Source organism: Balaenoptera ricei, chromosome 8, assembly GCF_028023285.1.
Source record: "Balaenoptera ricei isolate mBalRic1 chromosome 8, mBalRic1.hap2, whole genome shotgun sequence".
Taxonomy (NCBI): Eukaryota; Metazoa; Chordata; class Mammalia; order Artiodactyla; family Balaenopteridae; genus Balaenoptera; species Balaenoptera ricei.
In genome coordinates this window covers 16,971,791-16,992,576 of record NC_082646.1, presented here as the reverse complement: position 1 = coordinate 16,992,576, position 20,786 = coordinate 16,971,791, and the positions used below count along the sequence as shown (strand labels likewise).

The following is a 20,786-nucleotide window of genomic DNA, read 5'->3' as shown; positions in this document are numbered from 1 at the left end:
ACTAACATCCCACAAGCTGCGCGGCCAAAAAAGAAAATAGACAGGAGTAGCCACATTTGGTAAGGCTCACACACCTTTCTCCATAGTCCACAAAACGAGTCGATTAAGCTGAGCTAGATCTAGGGGCAAAATACAACTAAGCCTGGAATCAACGTGCTGTCAGAAGTTGTGATGTCCACGCTCCAGCCTCCAATGTTTTTACTAGCCAAGTAGTATGCTGGAGAGGTACAGAAAGGTAAGAGTATTGGCCGTCATGAGGAACAGCAGCTCCCACAAACGGAGTAGGGGAAATACGTATACATCATCCTTCCTTATCTGTGGGTTCGGCATCTGCAGATTCAACCAACCACAGATAGAAAATACTAAAAAAAAAAAAAATTCCAGAATGTTCCCCAAAACTTGAATTTGCACGACAGCAACTATTTACATAGTGCTTACATTGTTTTTACCACTATTTACATAACATTTACATTGTACTGGGTATTATAAGTAATCTAGAGATGACTTCAAGTATACATTTTATAGAAGGGACTTGAGCATCCTGAGATTTTTGGTGTCCGTGGGGGTCCTGGAACCAATCCCCCATGGATACCAAGGAATGACTGTACTCAACCTCAGCTCACATGCCCTTGAGCTATTTGGTCACCTCACAGAAAACTCAAGGGGTCACTTAATAGAAGTAGGTGGGAGGGCTCAGTAAACAATCTCACCTTGTTAGTAGATGTCAAGATTCCCAAAGTATAGGCAGTCCCGTTATTTATTGCGTAGGGGTGGGGACCTGACTGTGACCCTTTGGAAACTCAGTAAAATCCTGGGAACCTTACAGTTCACTTTGTTACTCTGTTCTCAGAAACTACATCTTCATGACTCACCCAAAGCTCCAGGCAGTCCTGAACCACGCCCCTTCTACAGACTACCCCCTTCCAGCCATTTAGAAAATCTCTTACAGAACATGTCAAAAAGTCTAGGCTTTCAGATCCACTGATATCTGGATTATCTCCAGGTCGGCTCTAGTTTGTTACTTCTAAGATAAGTGACAGTAGCCAGGGCCCCTCATAAATGTCCTAAACGATCCACAGCACAGGTAGGAGGAGAGGAGACTCCAAAAGCAAAAGATGAAATAATTGTTGAATGTCCAATTCCGCACTGGGCATAGCAGGGGATTTAGCAGTATAAGACATTGTCCTAGCCTCTAAGAAGCTGCAATGTTGGTGAAAACTGATCCCTAATTCCCACTTACAGAACAAAAAGTATAATACAGGCAATAGGTACAACGGTCAATCAGGGAGGGGACAAGAGAGATTGCTTTTTAGCTATAAGATTTTAGGCAAACTATTTAAAGTCCCTGAGACAATGTCTCATCTGTAAAGTGGGGATAGTAATTAAAAGCTATCTCACAGAGCTGTTGGGAGGATTAAGAAAGATAATCAGGGACTTCCCTGGTGGCACAGTGGTTAAGAATCCACCTGCCAATGCAGGTGACACGAGTTCGAACCCTGATCTGGGAAGATCCCACATGCCGCGGAGCAACTAAGCCCATGCGCCACAACTACTGAGCCTGCGCTCTAGAGTCCGCGAGCCACAATTACTGAGCCTGCGTGCCACAACTACTGAGCCTGCGCTCTAGAGCCCGTGCTCCGCAACGAAGAGTAGCCCCCGCTCACCACAACTAGAGAAAGCTCGCGCACAGCAACGAAGACCCAACGCAGCCAAAAATAAATACATAAATAAACAAATTTAAAGGAAAAAAAAAGAAAGATAATCAATGTAAAGCATTTAGCACTGTGGCTACCTTTCGTAAAACTGAATAAACGGTAGCTGTGATCATCAGCACCACCATCACTTCTCTAGATGTCAAATCCCAACTAAGCAACTGTACATGTTGCGAGTAGTGTGGATACAAGAATGAAAGCTCACGGTCCCTGCTCTCAAGGAGCTCTCTATGTATTATATATCAACTCAGGGTGGCTTATTCACTCTCTAAAAAAAACCTGTCACATTAAGAAACAAAGGTCAAAGATAAGTACTATTCTAAAAAAAAAAAATGAGACCACATAAATAGAGACACAATTTGAGTAAATGGAGGATTTCCACCTGCTCTCATATTTCTGCTGAAGGATCCTTTTTTGGCGGGACACAGCAGGGAAGTGTGAGAAGGGACGTCTAAGATGGCTTTAAGCCAAATCCACCTAGAAATAAACCAGCCTATGGGAGAGGATTAGAAAAGAGGCAACTAGAGGGATAAGGAAAACATTATTAGAGCCACAGATAAACAAAAATTCTTGATGCTTGAGGAGCAGAGCAAAATGAAACCCAACCTTGAGACCTCTGATCCAGGGAAGAAACCTGGGTGTGAGAACGAGGTCCACAGGGCTTGTAGCAAGTGAAAAGGTAAATCCAGCAGTGAAAGCTTAGTGGGCTGAAGAGTGTTAGAGAATAATAACAAAGAGGAAGAGTGATCAGAGGAGACGAAGTCATGCTTATTTTTTCCTCAGTGGGTCACCGTGACAAACACAGAATTCAGAACCCAGCTGGGGGGAGCAGTTTATTCCCAGATCTGAGACTAAAACAAGGGAAAGGGAATTCCTGCCAATTGAGCAAGCTTTTCAAGGTGGTTTTGCTGGCCCTGGCGGAGGTCTGTACAGAAAGGACAATACCCTATTTCCTCAGGGTAACCCAATCTAGTAAGGAAACATTAAACTGCATGATTCAAAAGCTATTCTGTCTCAAAACATGGGACTTGCCTTGAGGAGATTAGACTATCAAACCAGTCTACCTGGATTGTGGAGGAGATTTCTTCTACCTAAAGGAAGTCTATTAGCAACACAAATAAGAATCTTCAGCTTATAAAAGGAACACATGGGAAGGCTACCCAGTGAAAGGCCTTAATCCCTTTGGACTTATAGATCCTGACTACCATCTTGCAGATGCTGGGACTTAAAGCCAAGTGCAATTCAATTAAGCTCTAATAGAATAGTTTCTGTGGAAATAACCATCCACTCTAATTTTAGTCTTTACTCAGAACCCTAGTATATTCTGTCTATATTCATATTAAGGCTATAAAACATTTGCAAAGGAGACAGGAGCAGAGGAGTTGACTGTGATTTTGTATTTAAAGCAAGGAAAGTAATAAAACAGAACCAGAGGGACTTTTTTGTTTGTATGTTTCTTAAAAAGTCTAAACATTCTTATTTATTACTTATAATCAAATAATATAAGACCAGATCCCTTTAATGTGTCATTGCTGAATAAATCATTCAGGTAAAACTTTTGCCATCTGCAAATGTTTGCCCTTGCTGTGCTCTGGCACATAACAGGCTCTGCAAATCCATGGTGGTAACATCATCATTATTGTATTATTTTTTGAAATTGCTAACGCCAACCTAAAATCCAGTGTCTCAGAAAATGACAATTCCTAGCTATGTTAACATGGTTACGATACAAATGCTAAAATATTATAAGTGCTGAAAGATATCAAAGTGCCTTGACGGATGGTGGTGGCCCAAGGATGTCACTCTGTAAAAATCACCAATAAATTATATGGGTCAGCTGGACAGTAGTTACATTACACAGAGCTCCATACTTGGAGCGTCGTAAGATGGCTGCAATGGAATAATAATGACCTATTTATTTGAGGCAAAGGAAGCGAATGACAGTGATGAAAATATGATATGTATGTCAGTACTCCTAACCGCCTGAAGCCTTTATGTAAAAATAATTTCTGCTCACGTCCTCAACTATTTCTTCCAAACAGAAGGGTTCACTGTGACTTGATAAATTTCCCCGTGAAACAGATATCATGACAATTAGGTTGTTACAAACAATCTGATGTGTAGCAGAAGACTACAAACAGGTAACTTTGGTGCCTTTCTTAAATAATCCATTTAAAAAACCCTTCTGATTTTCTAAAATTCTATTAGCAGATATACCGTCAGGGCAGAAATAGCACACGTTCTGGGCAAAAGAAATCAAGTAGGTACAATATATACTGTAGCCATTAAATAAGGCTGTTATCACAGCAAGGTAATTTATTTTAAGGGTGGAACAACGTCTCACACGTATAGACATCTTTGACTGCTCATTGGTATACATGGGTGAGGTTTAAGAGACGGAATCAAACTGGCTTTTAATTTATACCAGCAACTGTATTCCCTATAACTTCCCTATCTGCCCCACAAATTCTAAAAATAAAACTCTGGCATTAGAGAGGCCCATTCACTCGCAAGCAGGTCTCCCAAAGTACTCTAGAAGTTGCCAGGACATTCATTACAAGGAAGAAAAAGCATATTACCTAAAGCAAAAAAAAAAAAAAAAAAAAAAAGATAAAATTTATTTTGATGATCAGTAAAGACCATTTCAGCTGAGTTGGTTAGGGCTGGAGTGGGGCTGGGAAGGCAGTGGACTCAGAAATCCCCCATTAATTCAATCATCAATTGACTTAACTCATGGATTCTTTCCTGAAACCTCATTTTGTTATAAACACTATGTAAATGCATTACACAGAACACTAAGCCTGGGTTGGAATCTATTTGACCAACAAGAGAACTGCCTGAAGCGGGTGATGGGGCAAATCTTCGAGCGAGCGAGAAGCTGAAATGAGAAATAGCTCAGGCACTGGGACTTGGGGAAGGGAACGTATGTTGCTCTGACGCCAGGCGTTATGTTAGTGGCTTTGCACGCTTTTCCTTCTCAAACTCCTGGAGTTTTCAATGTCCCCACTTTAAAGATTAAGAACCTGAGACACGGAGAAATTGAAATGAGCTGCCTAATGGAATTCAGCTAAGTGGCCGAGCTGGTGTTTGAACCCAGTTACATCAGCTTCTCCAGCCCATACAGTTTGTACTTTTTAACCGGCCAACCTCAAGATTTGTTGCCAAGGTTCTACGGGCTCTGCCTTGGAAAATTTACTTGTTTTTAAAGAGGGTGATTTCCCTATGAGCAACTTCTGATTTTTTTTTATTTCCATAATTTATCCAGAACACAATTACACACTTCAAGATGAGAGAGAGACTGTCCTGAATGTAAAACACCTTGTTTACTACTGCTTCCTTCTTCTGGCACTCAGCACACTGCCCCTGGAGAATGCCTTTATTACCAGCGCACGGCCAGCGTTTGCCAGCACTGAGAGCTCTGGCCCCCACTGCCTGTCTGTTAATAAATAAAGCACTTCATTTACACCGGGGAAGTCTCTCCAGTCAAGTCTATAATAAAAGGGCAAGTCACAGTTGGAACAGAATTCGGTTTATACTACGGCAACTATGTAAACTCTTCCTGACTCCGGAGGAGCACCAATGACTCTTTACTGGGAAGACAGCTTGCCCAGAGAAAGAGCAAATAAGGTCCCCTGTTCTACTCCTTCAGTTGCAAAATCGTTATTAGGGGAACCTTTTTTTAAATCCTCTGCTGTGTGGAAGACTGAACCTAACATTAAATCAGAATAGTCAGGTTGTCTAAAATAGGCAAAAGTCCAACCAACAATACAGGCTGTCCAAAAAAAACCAACCAAACCAACAAAAAAATCATCCTGCCAATGATTAACGTAGCCATTAAAAAAGCCACCAGAGTTATCGAAATTGTACACTAATTAAAGCTTTGGGGTTATTAATTCTTCCCCTCCAAATGGTATCTAAGTTGAGACTTTCTAAAGAGGCAAAAAACTTGCATGTTTTTGAAACACTTATTTCTTAGTGGTATGTGAGCCCTGTGTCTTAAAGCTTCAAATGGCTTTTCCCCCATTCTCATTTCTGTTGGATCCCATTTTTACAATCATATCAGTTACGTGCCCAACTTGAAAGAGAAATCCCTTACCTCAACCCAAATACAACCATCACCAACAGAGGCACTGCAATTCCTGCTAACGTTTCTGAGAGCTAGCCTTAGAATTGAGTACATTTCAGGAAAAGAAAAAAAAAATTAAGATTCTGTTGAAACCCAGAGGGAGAAATCTTTCTAACTGCACATGTTCCTCCAAGTCAACGTAAACAGTGTTCACTATAAATCATTAACAAAGCCATTAAGATTTGATTTCTATCTAAGCAATTATTGTCAGCATATTTCGTACACTTCCTTTAAAAGACTCAATCTTATCTTTCAATTCATTAAACTGTTCCTTGCGTTTACAGAGTTTTATATCAAATCAGAAACCTATTTGAATTAATAAGAATTACAGTAAAAGTAATTTGAAAATAAATGATTTGAAGTTCAAGCCACAAAAGCTTTGGATGAAAGAATTTAGTCCCTTTTAAATATTACAGTAACATTTTCAGTCATCCAATGTGCAAATAAAAGACAGTGAGAACCTGTGTCGAAAACGATGGGTCCAGGGCTTCCCTGGCGGTCCAGTGGTTAAGACTCCACGCTTCCACTGCAGGGGGCGCAGATTCCATCCCTGGTCGGGGAACTGAGGTCCCACGTGCCGCGAGGCGCGGCCAAAAAAAAAAAAAAAAAACCGAAACAGAAAACGATGGGTCTATCAACCGTGGATTAAGGGCAAGGGTGAGCCCTCTTCAACATAAATACAATTCTTTATTTCAAAGAGAGACAATACTTCAACCTTTGTGAATACTAGAATATTTATTTGAAGTCAAAAGCATTCAATCTGCCTGCTGTTTACAAAGCTACTCTTAACCTTTTTGATCCCCATCCACGTTTTGCTATCCCAAACAGTAAAGTCGAATTTGTTGACTGTCTGCTCCAAGAACTGTCTACTCAATGGTCAAAATAAGTATGAATGCAAATCATACAGTTCATAAGCTGGGAGTTAAAATAAGCTAAACCAACTCAATAAATAACCGAGTGGGCAAGAGTGTGTGGCATGGACCAAAACACTTCCTTTGGGTCACCTTCTTTTTCATAGAACCCTTGCGGAAACAAAGGTCAACAGAACTAAAAGGAACCTCCAGATCAACTCTCTCATTTTATAGATAAAGACAGTGAGGTCCAGGGAGGAGATATGTAAGTAAGATCACATGGCATTTATGAGGCCCCATCTCCTAATGGCTCATCAAGGTATTTCTATTCTTGGTTATTTCTAAATAACATTTATTGATTTGCTTCTAATTACAAAAGCAATATATGCTCAAGGTTTGTTTATTTATTTATTTATCTATTAAAAGCTTTGTTTCAAGTGTAGTATTCGTAACACTTTATCCTATGGCATGGAGATGGTCAGGATCTCCTAAGAATCTCCTGTAATATAATTACTGCTGTATCACTTGAACTTATGGAAGGAAAAAAAAAAATATTGAATTTAATCTAATCTCCTTTTATAATCAGTAAAAGGTGAGGCAAATTTTTGAATGGCAAGTTAAAGAGTAATCTTCCCTCAGTGCTGGTTTTTTCTTCAATTAAAATTGTTGATGTCCCCTGAATACAAAACAAAAAAATATCATCTGACACAACATTAAGCAATTCATGAATATTCTGTATACACGTTCTTGTTTAGTTGACTAATGGCAAATTAACGTTCTCTATTTTAGCTTAAACACATACTATAGGTATGTTTGATTAGCATTGAATTCCAAAAGCTGATTACTATGCATGCTTTGATTATGTAATTACATAATAGAGTATAATGGCTCCTTTGGAGTCATTATGATCTATATTGCAAATATGTTTCAGTTTTGCTATAGTTTAAATACGTTGAGATGAGAGCTCATAACAAGGCTCCACTTTTTAGTCTTATCAGCTAAATGGGCATTTCCCCATTCATCCCAACATCTCCTTGACACCAATTAAGGCCTATTGTGTCAAGCTGCATACACTTTTCCAGAAGTTCCCTTTGTTTTCTCGGCATTCAAAAAAGGACATTGATTTTAAAAGCTGTATGATGCAAAAGGCCTGGTTTCAAAAAAAAAAAGGCTGAAATTCCATCCGTCATCCACCCTTTGAAAGGTCTGCAAGGAATCACATCTAGTTCATTAATCACTGTTCAGACAACCACAGGGGGGTTAAAGATGGAATTTCACCTTTAACTCGAAAAGGCACACGAAGGAGGGACAGCCGAGAATACTGATGGTCACAGTGGTGACTTGTCACAATGCGTTCAGCCACAGCAACTTACACAAAGGTCCAGTTCTGCAAATCTCATGTCTTGCAATATCCCTTTTAGAAGGGGTAGCTCTGAAAGAGCACGGCCAGATTTTGCCTTCAGAGTTCCCACACCCAGGTTTTGATGGATCTAAGGCTAACAAAATCGACCTAGTGAATAGATTTTGATAATTCCACCATCACCTTACAAATTGGAAAGTTCAGGATTTAAAACAGGACAAAAGTTATTGCAAAGAACGATGTCAAGATTCTCTTGTCCCCGTGAAATCCTTTAATCTTGTGCTATTTCATTTGTAAGAAGATCTGTTTCTGCTTTTCTCTTCCAAGAGAATGAGCTCTTATACCATGCCAAACCAAAGGTGACCCGAGTCTTAACTTGAAAGACCAATAAGCATCAAGCTGTTTTTACCTTTGGGTCTATTGGTTTTCAGCATTAAGGCTGAAGAACCACGGTCAAGCAGTTCAACTGTATTGACTGTTGGTCAATACAGTCCAACTGGTATTTACATATAGGATGAGAACCTCTCTTGTGAAAGGAAACATTGATTAGATGTGTGAAAACTCTTTTCCAGGAATACTGTGACAAAAGAAAGTAGTTACAGCAGCTGCGCCTATGCTATTTCAGTTTTAACCATCACATTAGAAGCCTTCCTCTTAAGACTGAGCTCAATAGGACTTTTTAATCAGAGCCCACAGCACTAAGGGGGCCCAGCAATTATGATGCCTATGATCTGAGCTGCCTGATCCCATAAAGCACAGAGGTTCAATGCCCTCTATAGAATGTTTGTGGGGAGTGATACCCATCCGCTAAACATGAAGATCTGAATTAGCTCTTCCATTAAAATCCACTTATCCAAGAAGCGAAGGCAATCAAAGAAAGAGGAATATAAGAATAAACCATAAAAGATAATAATAATCACTGAATCCTTTTGCTCTTCACACTGAAACGTGAAAATCCCAGACTTTCTTCTCCTCTCACTCCTTTTCATAGCTGGACAGCTTTCACGGCCTTTTCGTTCATCAAAAAGATAGCATCGGGCTTCCCTGGTGGCGCAGTGGTTGAGAGTCTGCCTGCCAATGCAGGCGACACGGGTTCGAGCCCTGGTCTGGGAAGATCCCACATGCCGCGGAGCAACTGGGCCCGTGAGCCACAACTACTGAGCCTGCGCGTCTGGAGCCTGTGCTCCGCAACAAGAGAGGCCGCGATAGTGAGAGGCCCGCGCACCGCGATGAAGAGCGGCCCCCGCTTGCCACAACTAGAGAAAGCCCTCGCACGGCAACGAAGACCCAACACAGCCAAAAATAAATAAATAAATAAATAATGAAGATTTCATTAAAAAAAAAAAAAAGATAGCATCTTTTTTGGAGAGAAGATAGCCTCACCCTGAAGAAAAACTTCCTCCAGTGGACAGGTTTTCTGAGAATTAAAAGAGAGAGGAAAAAACAGAGCCCCCGAAGTAGGAAAGTCACTGTTTTATTTCCTTGTGAGATGGCGCTGAAATCACCTTGAGGAACAGTCATTTTAAGCCTGCTAAATCTGCTTAGAGGCTCTTGGGAGAAAAGAGGTTCTTAAAAAAAAATTAATTAAAAACTAACCACAGCCATCCAACTTGGACCTTGGAGGAGAACAATCTGAATACAGAGGCTTCTTACAAAACTAATTGTGTTGGCAAAGCAAGGAGTTTCTTCTCAATGGATTTGATTCTGTGATGCTCGTTTATGGCAAAAGAAGAATAAAAGAACAGTTTTATATTGCTCTGCTCCAGTAGCAATTCAAAGCGGGGGAGTGTTCCAGCATTTCAAAATACATTGTCTCTTTCAGACAGAGCCTGCTGAAGGCCAACTGTTGATCTTCTGCATCAACCACTTTGCTAATGAACTGATAATATGATATTCCATTCCCTGGGATATATTAAATGGCTACTTTGCAGACTGAAAACTGGTTGTACAATTCTGCTGTCCATGAGCATGGACTATTGGGAAAGAAAATCACATTCTAAAATGGATGCACTGTGCAGGTAGAAGCCAGTAACTGATGAAGCACAGACCCTCACACCATCCAGTGAGATGGTCACTGGTCCCAAAGTTACCCGAAGCCTGGGATAATGGGAATGGACGACTTTAATTCATACAGAGAACTATCCACATTTCTCAAACCATGAGCTATTCATAATGAAAACAAAAGGTTTAAATGATTAAAACTCAAAATACGCATTAAAATATTTGAAAACCACAAAGGACGACACACATATTAGGTTCTACTATTCCTATAAAGATTTAAGGGAACTTGGACTTCTTCCTTACCCGGGAAGAGATCTTGGTAGCCAAGCCATTTACTATACACACTGCAGCAGCCTCTGGAGAGCCCTCACTCTGTAAGAAAATATAATGTTGCCTTTTTTTCTAACCAAATGAAAAGAAATCCACAATTTCTGTCTCAAAGCTATGGAGACAGCAGGCTCTACTGTGGTCTCTTCTTAACTGACACTTCTCAATTTCCCTACATTCTAAGCATATTTAGAGATGCAGATTGTTTACAATAACTGCCCCTCTACAAAGTGCTTTAAATTGAATTTCCTTACAACCCTTAAGCTCAAGTCTCAATGGAGATGGCACGTGCAGTTCCCTTATTTTTTATACCCTGCTTTTAAGCACCCCATTTAATATCATCTTTCCCTTTGATGAGAGATACCATTATTAAACCCGGGTCACTTGCTTCAACTTACTAAAAGCTGATTTTTTTTTTTTTTCTTTACGTTTGCCTCCAGGGTGTTAAAAGACTAACAATTAGTGTAAGATATTTAAAATCACAAAGCTATCACATGTAACAATGATTACTACACACAGAAAAGAAAAGGAAAGTGACTGCTTTTCTCCACCTCTGGAGGAAAGAGAAACACATTTCTTTTCTAAAGCGTTCATTATTATTTTAATTTTTTTAATATCAAGAAAACACCTATTATTTCTGGAGGGAGCATTATTTTAATTATCTGTATGACAACAATAGCTAAATACTTTAAAAATGTTTTCTGTGTGCCAGGCGCTATGCGTTGTTTTTTGTGTTATTTTATTTAATCCTCACAACAGTCCTATGTGGTTCAATATCTTATCATCATCCCCATTATACAGATGAGGAAACTGAGATTTAGAGAGGTTAAATAAGTGGCTGGAACCAATATCCAAACGTCCGTCTATTTCACTCTGGCACTAGTCACAATTACAGTACGTTAATGAGGCTTTATTTTATGATGCTAAAAGAATGGTGGGGAACTAATGGAAGAATCTACTGTATCCGATTTATATGAGTTAGGACTAAAACTAAAATAATACAGCTTAGAAGGAATTTGAAGCCTATCCATCAGCAATCAGCATGTTCCAATATGTGACAGCGACATAATTAGCTCTATAACCAGAGTCCAAATACTGGTCCTTTAGTATTTAGAGAGAGGATCTCTGTTCTGCCGAATGATTCCGACTCCAAATGCAGTTCAACTCCAACTTCAGGCATTTAGAGTGTCTGCTTCAAGGGCATTCATTAGTACTGACAATCTATGTGACTGAAATTTGGCTGTAATAGCAGTCTCTCTCTACATCTCCTCGTTCATTTTTCCTGCCAACAAGAGCCATTGAACACCTTCCAAATTTAAAGCTTAGAGCCGACAGGACAAGCAAGTAAGGATATCAGTTGGAACACATCAGATATGGACTCAGAGTGAACGTCAACCTCAACTGACATGACTACAGAAACAGAAACCGGGGAAATGGGAGGGGATAGATGTTTCATATTCTTATTCTAGAGAGTATTCTGAGCGTGTGTAATATGGTTTGTTCAAGAAACAGCTGTAAATCCATGATAAGCATCATGCTGAATAATGTGGCAACATTCAACTTATTCACATCTCCTACCAGGAATCCAAGCAGCCTTGGACTATTTTATGAAATGACAGTTTCTTAGCTGGAAAATTGGGTTCTGTGACTAAGGCCCTTATGGTGAGTTATTCCCTCTATTATCCGTCAGTCACAAAGCAAGTGGTGGTTTTTTAACCTCTGGGCTCTTGAATTGCTGGCCCCAGCTGAGTCTGAGAAGAAACATATGAGTTAGAAAGCTCTTCTTAAGCCAGGGTTTGATGAAGGGATTGCATGTGGAGAGTGGCCAAAGGAGATTCCAGATTCTACTTTCCTGACTGCCGAGTCCCCAGCGGAAAGCCTGTGTCAGTCAGAGGGGCACTGCAACTATCCAAAGTGGTGCCATTATGAAAATAACTTGATTAGTTACCATCTGAATGTGGGCTGCTGATTAATCATCGTTGAAATTAGAGATATGTGATAACGACATCACTTGTACCTTATTTTCACTTAAGAGGTCATCTAAGGAAAATGAGACCATAAGACTCGGAAAACAGGAATTTGTGCTGCAGTTCTGAGCTTACTGGGGGTGAAACCGGGAAAAACTCCGAATCTGTTTTCACATTTTAAAAAGGGTAAATGGCATCTCTCCTCCAAGGTTATCATGAGAATCGAGTGAGGAAATGTGTGTAACAGTATTTTTCAAGCTCCAAAAATGCTAAATAAAGGATATAATCTTCTCCTTCTCCAGCTTCTTCATTAGCCTCATGGCTCTCTCCATGCAGCCTCTGTCTATAGTGCTAGGACCTTCTTATGAGTTTCCATGATCTGCTGGAATTTTTTTTTTTCAATTTCAGAGCTTTAGCTATCATTCTTTTCATTCTAAGGCTAACTACAAAAGCACAGAGTAAATTAAAACATCTTCATCACTAACGTTCAATTGCAAACTAAAACCATCCTCAGTATGAAAAGTGTAAGATGAATAGCAGATGGAGGCAAAGGAGTGGACATTTAAAATTAGGTTCAATCTATAGCACTACAAACATGACTTATTTTCTGTTTTCCCTCCTTTAATTATACGGCCATAATTAGTTCAGTGAACAATCTCCGTGTTCTAAGGTTGTGTTAGGTTAGTCATGGAACACACAACACCCCTGCTGGAAAACCTCAACCGTCGACACCTCAGATATCAAGTTACTGAATATGCTGTTCCACAGAAGTGAGCTTTCCATATCATTGAATCTCTCTCTGAAGGCCAAAATTAAAACGAAATGAAATGAAACAAAAACAATTTCCACAAAGCTTGCTGACTTGCCACTTTCTTTGTCCTATGCTCCTACGTAAGGAGGATGACGTGAGTTAATGACACGCGTAGGACCATGTGGCCCTTCCCGAAACAATCTCAGCTGTCAGGCTTGTATGTGTGCTTGCTGCTTCCCTCCAATGCTGGCTGTCACTTCTTGAAGATAATCCCTTCCTTTATTCCTAAGTGCAAGAGCTTTGAGAAAGCTACTGGTGCTAAGACCTTTCCTGCTTACTAATCCAGGATGTCTGAGGTCTCTAGAAACCTAACCTTCACTAAGCGGTGTGTCACTGTGGCATGAGGGGGGTGTAATTTCCCCCTTCACTTGACACTGCAGGAAAGAAAAGTGCACAGACAAAATTTAATTAACAATAATATTTGGCTTAGTTTGACAATAATACTTTGACACTAATAGATCTTCTTAGGTAAAAATACGCCTTTGAACGTAGGAAGCAAACCAATAAAAAAATTGGTGACTGACTCTAGTTTGTTTTTTAATGTTATTATTATTATTAGTTCAAACCCATCTATTACTAAGCTATGTATAAAGGCAGGTAAACTGACCATGGAGGATGCTGCAGGATCCAGCTGGAAGTCATTCGCTTTCCCTATGAAGCTCTGATACCGCCCCACGTTCCTAGACTTCTGGCTCATGGTGTGTTGTAATTGTCAGTCTCGGCACTTATTACACTGATAGTTCTATGGTCATTTATTTACAGGGTGGTTTCCTTTTTAAAAAATTTTTGATCTAGGTTCAACTGCTAGCGCTGCCAGTTATTAGCTAAACCTTGCAAAAGTTACTTAAGCTCTTGAAGCCTCAGGTTTTACACATGTAAAATGGGTCTAAAAATTATAATTATTGTATCTCCTTGAGAACAGCCATACTATCTTCTTCATCTTTGTATTCTCAGAGCATAATAGAGGGTCAGTTTATAGAGCAAGTGTTCAATCAATCCTTGTTAGGGGAGTTACTAAGACCTTCACACTGAGGCACTCTCATTTTTGGAGACAAGTCTCTTAACGTCAAAACATTAAGTTGTACCCATATCCCTTATTAAATATAATTGTGAACTTCAAATGAATTTAATTAAGAATTTCCTTAATTTTGCTTTCAAAATGATTAATTCCAATTGTCTGTTGTATTCTGAAGCTAACCATTTGCTTTTCCATGGCTCAGACATTTTCACAAGGTTGAAAAGAAACAGCCCTAGTGCTGTGTCTCCAGTAGTCAACAGAGCAAACAGCCCAGCTTTAAGAAGTCCCTGATGTATATATATGTATTGCATCTTCTTTATCCATTTGTCTGTCGATGGGCATATATACGATGGAATACTACTCAGCCATTAAAAGGAACGAAATGGGGTCATTTGTAGAGACATGGATGAACCTAGAGACTGTCACACAGAGTGAAATGAGTCAGGAAGAGAAAAACAAATATCGTATATTAACGCGTGTATGGGGACCCGAGAAAAATGGCACAGATGAACCAGTTTGCAGGGCAGAAATAGAGACACAGATGTAGAGAACAAACATATGGACACCAAGGGGGGAAAGTGGTGGGGGTGGTGGTGTGTGTGATGAATTGGGAGATTGGGATTGACATGTATACACTAATATGTATAAAATAGGTAAGTAATAAGAACCTGCTGTATAAAAAAATAAATAAAATAACATTCAAAAACAAAAGAAGTTCCCGACGTTGCGAGGGAGACAGACATGTGTACGTACAAGGACAGCACAGTGTGGTGAGACTTGTAAGCCACAAGGATGAGAATGCACTATGGGAACCTGGAGAAGCCAGGAATGACCCTGTCAGGATGGGGGTGCAAATTCCAGAGAGGATGAAGAAGAGACACTAGCAAGAAGGATCATGGTGTGTTTAGAACAAAGGGAAGAGTGTGATATGCTCTGAAGAGTGCCAGGAACGGGCGCTTTCTAAAAAGGTCATTAGGTCCAGATATTGAAGGACACTGTATGCCAGGCTAGGGAATTTGCACTTTATATTGTAATTAATAGGGAGCCATTAAGTGATTTTAATCCAGGGAGTGATATGATCACACCTGTGTTCCGAAAGATAACGTCTGTGCAGAGAGGGAGGGAAGACAGGAGGTGGGAAAAGGCTGGAGCCAAGAAGATCAGTTAAGAGACTTCAGCCGCAGAGTACTCAAAGCTGATAAGAGCCAGGTAAGGGAATCCGGAGGGGGGACGGCAGAGCTCAGGGTGGGAGGAGGGAGAGTGAGGAGGAGTGGGGAGCCCTTCCAGGTGAGGCACATTAGTGGGCTTTCAGCTCCGTTAAGGGGGCCCTGGGTATTCCTCAGTCACCTCTGCTCAACTCCAGTTAGTGTCTAGTGGCCTTCTAAGGAAGGACCAGCAAAGAGCTAACTTTCAAAAGGAGCTGGACGGCAGTTCACACACCCATTCTCATCTCCACTGCTGGTCACCACGGAGATGGGTTTTTGCAGCCTCACTTATATCAAAAATAGAATTAGGGTACCTGGGTGTCCCTCCACCCCTGCCACCCTCACCCCCAATAGAGCCTTGCTAGTTCAGTGTGGTCGACCAGTAGTTTTGAAAATCCCTGCGAGATGATTAAAAATGAAGACTCTCAAAACACACCAGACTGACTGAGTCAGAATTTGCATTTTAGGGCTTCCCTGGTGGCGCAGTGGTTGAGAATCTGCCTGCCAATGCAGGGGACACGGGTCCGAGCCCTGGTCTGGGAAGATCCCACATGCCGCAGAGCAACTGGGCCCGTGAGCCACAATTACTGAGCCTGCGCGTCTGGAGCCTGTGCTCCGCAACAAGAGAGGCCGCGATAGTGAAAGGCCCGCGCACCACGATGAAGGGTGGCCCCCGCTTGCCACAACTAGAGAAAGCCCTCGCACAGAAACGAAGACCCAACACAGCCATAAATTAATTAATTAATTAATTTTAAAAAAAAAGAATCTGCATTTTAACAAGAGACTCTAATCATTCATATGCGCATTACAGTTTGAGGAGCTCTGGCCTAGAGTACAGTAATCCTCTCATGATCATAAACATTGAGACTGATGGCTTAACCAAGGAAGATCACAGAAAGAAGTGTGTTGTTCCTAGACAAAAGGTTTCAAGGAAACAGAAATTATGGCTGTGCACATAACTGAATCAGTGAGTCAATTATAAATTGACTCATAATCAATTCATAATTGATTATGAGTGAATCAGTGAGTCATGGGGTGAAGAAGAACGTGAATCTGCACCACCAAGTGAGGCCCGTCTCCAGGGAGTAACATGGCTTCTGCAACTTCTCCTTCTGTAAAAACCGACTTCAAGTTTGCACGACGACAATAAATTGACGTGAATCGTTCATGAAGTCAACAGGAACTAGAACCTTGGGTTCTTTTTCAAGTTTCACAGAACCGCCACTACACAAATGAAAAATCCTCTCCCAAAGCAGCTAGCTGACTGCAACCAAAGCAAATAGATTATTCTGCATTCAGCTGCAAAAAAACCCCCGACTTCTTCCAGCTGGTGCTCCCACACTCAGTGGGTTTGTAAGTTCGCATGCTGCACTCTGGTTAATTTTTTCTTCTTTGGTTTCATTGTTACTGTATGTTTTGTGCTCGTGTGTGTTGAGCCAGTGAAGACAAAACAACAAATAGGGAAATAAAGCAAGCAGTCCAAAATGAAAACTGAAAGAGGCAGTCCAGGTTTGTTACAAAAGTGATGAGATTCAACTATACAATCTGAAGGGAGGGGAAAAAAAATCTATACTACCCCATTACAGCAGACTTTTTCACTCTGTGTCCAGGACATAAAACTTGCTGCAAAAGCACTATTTACAATAGCCAGGACATTGAAACAACCTAAGTGTCCATCGACAGATGAATGGATAGAGATGTGGCACATATATACAATGGAATATTACTCAGCCATAAAAAGAAACGAAACTGAGTTATTTGTAGTGAGGTGGATGGACCTAGAGTCTGTCATACAGAGTGAAGTAAGTCAGAAAGAGAAAAACAAATACCGTATGCTAACACATATATATGGAATCTAAAAAAAAATGGTTCTGAAGAACCTAGGGGCAGGACAGGAATGAAGACACAGACATAGAGAATGGACTTGAGGACACGGGGAAGGGGAAGGGTAAGCTGAGACGAAGTGAGAGAGTGGCATGGACATATATACACTACCAAACGTAAAATAGATAGCTAGTGGGAAGCAGCCGCATAGCACAGGGAGACCAGCTCAGTGCTTTGTGACCGCCTCGAGGGGTGGGATAGGGAGGGTGGGAGGGAGACGCAAGAGGGAGGAGATATGGGGATATATGTATATGTATAGCTGATTCACTTTGTTACAAAGCAGAAACTAACATGCCATTATAAAGCAATTATACTCCACTAAAGATGTTAAAGTAAAATTATACTCCAGTAAAGATGTTAAAATAAAATAAAATAAAATTCTGGGTACTCTGGGAACACCCAGAAACTGGAATTGTGAAAAAAAAAAATTTGCTGCAAAACTGTAGGTAATGACATAAACAGAGGTTTAAGGGAAATAATAAGAGTCATAAGCTGTAGGCAGAAAGAAGCAGACACAGAAAGAGCCTCGTAGAATGCTCAGGGGAAGAAAAGGTAAACAAGAGTTTCACTTTTACACGGCCTCTTAATGAACATCCATGGATCAGCCTGGAGCGGATGCTAGAGTGAATATGCCTTGCCTTCCGGATGTAGGCTAACAGCATCCTTAGCAGCAGCTCACAGAAGGAAATGACACCTTGAAAGCAAAGAAGCAAAGGTTTCACCTAAGTGTAAGAACCTCAGCTTGGAGAGGTTCTCTCCTATCACGCTGAAACTTAAGTATATAAAGTTTAGAATTTCAACCACTGTGTAAGTTTCCTAATAAACTTTTCGAATTTTATTTTTTTGGTGGGGGGAAGAGAGGGTAGAGCAGCACAATGGTCATGGCCACGATCTAGTTTCTGTTCTTCCTGTTCCTTAATATATGGCCGATTGCAATTGGTTCGCACTTCATTCCCCTAACCAATGTGTTCTTACGTGAAAGCTTTCAGGATTTTTATTCGTGGCGTACCCAGATGCCTTTCCTGCAGTGGGAGAATATCTCTGAAGGGTTTTCTGCTGGGTTACTAAAGTGCAGTTTCAGAGAGAATAATGTTCTGAATTTCAGTCTCTTAAAAAAGTCGTTGGGTTTACGGGCAGTCAACGCTTGTCACATTTAGCGTGTGAATTACGGACTTCGTGGAAACACAGTTAAACTGCCACAGTTGTGCACAGCCATAATTTCTGCAGAGAAAAGAGCAACAATTGGGGAGCTTTATTACTACTAGTTTTCATTTTTAAGAAGCCAAAATCAACCCTCCTTACATTATAAGGTAGTTTTTCTTTTTAAAAAAGATTTTTTTTTTCTTAAATAAAGAAAAAGAAAAAAGAAAACCTCTAATGGGCTACTTGCTGTTCTATTCACTTTTTAGATTTGTCAATTTTTGAGTGACTGCCAGCACCAGGGACTCTTTGTAACACCCTGTACTTGGGATATAATAAAAACATGCCATGATTAAAAATACTGTGAGTGTAACCACAGAAGGGACTATATATTCTGGGCCCTAAGGAAGGCCGTTTCTTTGCAGAATCAGACAGACTCCGTTTATGTTATTAAATTGTAGCACTATTCACTGTCCGGGCTGGAAGCTTCCCGACATGTCAAAGGCACTAATATCGGTATGTCCAAAGCACACATTAGAACATTAACCTCTAGAATGCTGGTATCCTCTAGCCTTGCAATTCAGAGTGTAGAATTAGATATCCAGTCCTATGACATTGCTTACATGTCACAAATGTCTATCTGTCAAAAAATGTTTCTTTTTCCTACTAATTCACCTGAGAGTCAAAAAAAGTATGAGGGGGCTTCCCTGGTGGCGCAGTGGTTGAGAGTCTGCCTGCTAATGCAGGGGACACGGGTTCGAGCCCTGGTCTGGGAAGATCCCACATGCCGCGGAGCACCTGGGCCCATGAGCCACAGCTACTGAGCCTGCGCGTCTGGAGCCTGTGCTCCGCAACAAGAGAGGCCGCGACAGTGAGAGGCCCGCGCACCGCGATGAAGAGTGGTCCCCGCTTGCCACAACTAGAGAAAGCCCTCGCACAGAAACGAAGACCCAACACAGCCATAAATAAATAAATAAATTAATTAAAAAAAAAAAGTATGAGGATTGTAGAGTTTGTAAGCAGAATACATTATTAATATAAATGGTAAGGCTAAACACTATTAATAATAAAAAAAAACCCCACCAATTAAATGCTGCTTCTTTGAGCCCTAGCTCTGTGCCAGGCACTCTGTTGGGTGTTTTGCCACACCCGTGGTTCTCAACTTGTTTTAGCACGCATCAGAATCCTGGGCCCTACCCTGGGGTTTTTAATTTGGCAGGTCTGGGGTGGGGCCCAAGGATTTGCGTTCCTAGTAAATTCCCAGGCGATGTGATGCTGCTACCCTAGGGGCCACACTTTGAGAACTGGCACACAGCATCTTATTGAATCCTTCACTGTGTCCATTTTATAGATGAGGAAACTGAGGCTCAGAGAGGGGCTCTGCCACTTAATAGCTGTATACATTTGGCCAAGATACTTAACTTCCTCAGGTCTCTGTGAGGGTGACCATTCCCATTAGGACTTTTCCCATGGCCAAATCTTGTCCTTTCTATCTAAATGCCCCCCTGACTTTATCCGAACGTTAATCCGTGTCCCGTTTCTACCGCCCATTACTAGGACCGTATCAGCTCAGATTTATGCTCTGCCAGCCGTGTTGTGATTAGGTGTCATCCCTGTCTTTCTATTACTCCGATATTGATGGATAAAATTCTGTGGTGATGCATCGCCTGCCCTTCCAAAGGTTACTGCCAGCAGATGCTAGGAATCAATACACTTCTTATCTGTCACAAACCACAAGAAAAGCATGGTAAACAAGGCTCAATGAAAGGCCTGTGAACAGGTCAAAGGGAGAATCCCAGCTGCACAGTGTCACCAGTTTTTGTTTCCCTACCTAGTCCAGAACCTGGCTTTGGCTCTCAACTATCCGTTTAAGGTTTGGACCATATAATATAGTGGGGCTCAGAACTAGGCCCTGGGTCCAACACCATCTCTGGTGACCCTTGACATGGACACTGCGAGGTGAGGCCAAAAGGCTAAAAATCTACTTTTATTATAACACGCGACCAAGATCGATAAGATATTTGAGCTCTTTGGAGGCAAAGGCTAAATAAATCTAAGGAGATATGGTAGGTTCACATATTTTTTGTTTTCTCCATCCATCTTTCAATAGGAAGAGTCTTAGTTTGGGTGAAAATAAAAAGCACTATATATATATATATATATATATATATATATATATATATATATACACACACACACACACACACACACATACACATATATATTTTAAATGCTTGTTGCTCAACACATTAAGAAAACATCTAGTTATAGATGTCCTAGAAACCTTTTTTTTTTTAAAGAGGAGGCAAGTTAATTTTCTAACTTGATTTTTCTTCTCCAAGGGAAAGTTGCTTTATCTACAGAAAATAGCAGGCCTAGGGTCC

At 40.8% G+C, this 20,786-nt stretch overlaps 1 protein-coding gene across 3 annotated transcripts in view; it reads right to left on the bottom strand.

Annotated features, from left to right (window-relative positions):
- The window catches only part of CADM1 (cell adhesion molecule 1), a 325,810-nt gene that overhangs the window by 66,320 nt on the left and 238,704 nt on the right, over nucleotides 1-20,786 (bottom strand). The window lies entirely within an intron of this gene.